General features: G+C 39.4%; 1 protein-coding gene across 1 annotated transcript in view; it reads right to left on the bottom strand.

The window, feature by feature from the left end:
- Positions 1-1427, bottom strand: part of LOC101857224 — a gene marked incomplete at its 3' end in the record, with an annotated part of 72250 nt that overhangs the window by 47004 nt on the left and 23819 nt on the right.

The following is a 1427-nucleotide window of genomic DNA, read 5'->3' as shown; positions in this document are numbered from 1 at the left end:
ATATATATATATTATCAGAAAAAGGTTCGCTCAAAGAAATGCTAAATCTAACATCTTTCTTGTTTATGATCCAATTAACATTAAAATTGACCGAAAGCAATGGAAAGATGATAAAACAGTTAACCCCTGTACATCATGTTTTTGCAGTGAAGATACATCAACAAACGGAATCCTACAAATCTACATGTGCATTATTATAGGCTCGGACATACGGAACAGATATCTGTAACAAACATAATGTTCCTAACGAAAGATCCATTTTGAAATAGGCTGCATATTTTGAAAGGTTTGGGTCCATAGAAGAACAGAACTCGAATTCTAAGCCCCGAGTAACACATGGTAGGCAGCCTGTAAAAGCAACGCACTCTTGAACAGATTAGAGTGGTCCGTGATTCGGTGAAGTCTGACCGATACCTCGTCATCCTGCAAAAATTTTGGAGAAGCTCGGAACTATTAGTTGATGATGAAGGGAATCAGAACAAGAACTTCCAGCAAGGCGGAGCTGCTCGTCATAACGCTAGAGCTTACAGTTCTGAGACGGATCAGCAACCATTTTGGTTACAGAACAGTCAGTCCGACTGAGCGCAGCTGGACCCCAAAGGATCCAGACCTGAGTTCACTGGACTTTCAATATTTGATGTGTCGGAAGGACAAGGTATGGGGGGGGGGGAAAGTATCCAAGATTTGAAAGAAACCATCATAGAGGGTATGAAAGAGATTTCCCCCGATCAGCGTCAACACCTGATTGTCAATTTCACTCCGCGTGTCAGAATTTATTTGCTATACTCAGAATAGGGGATATCTGGAAGACATATTGTAACTCTGTAGCTGTCATATTTCATTGATATTAATATATATTAAATCTGGATGGGTGTACGACATTTCTGCAAACGTTGGTGTTATTACCTTAATTCGTAACAGTTTTATCGGTTTTCTTTTGGACAGACTTTTCCTCTGGTCACATGGTACATTCAGCCTCACTGAATTGGTAAGCAACTGGGAATGGATAAAAACTAATGGCTGACTACCACTTACTTATGAGGTAAAAAATGTACTACACATATCACGAGCACTCCTTTTATAACTGATTTCACCTTGCTTGAATTTGGTCCGTTCTGTGCTAAGTGATACGTAAGTAAACATTAGGCCATGGGGTAAATCTCTCTCTGCTAAAGTTCTCCGAACATATTTTGAATTCAACATTATAAAATAACAGTAACAAATAAACACACAAACAGACAATCGCACGCACGCACAAACAAATACACACGCACTTCCACATAGAGAGGAGAGAGATAGGGAGAGATAGACAGAAAGATAGAGAAAAGGAAAGAAGATATATATGAGAGTGAAAAAGAGAAAGAGAGAGAGTGAATAAGACAGAGAATGAGTAAGACAGACAGAGAGAGAGAGAGAGAGAGAGAGAG

This window comes from Aplysia californica, unplaced genomic scaffold, assembly GCF_000002075.1.
Source record: "Aplysia californica isolate F4 #8 unplaced genomic scaffold, AplCal3.0 scaffold00026, whole genome shotgun sequence".
NCBI lineage: Eukaryota > Metazoa > Mollusca > Gastropoda > Aplysiida > Aplysiidae > Aplysia > Aplysia californica.
This window is presented reverse-complemented; position numbering and strand designations above follow the sequence as displayed.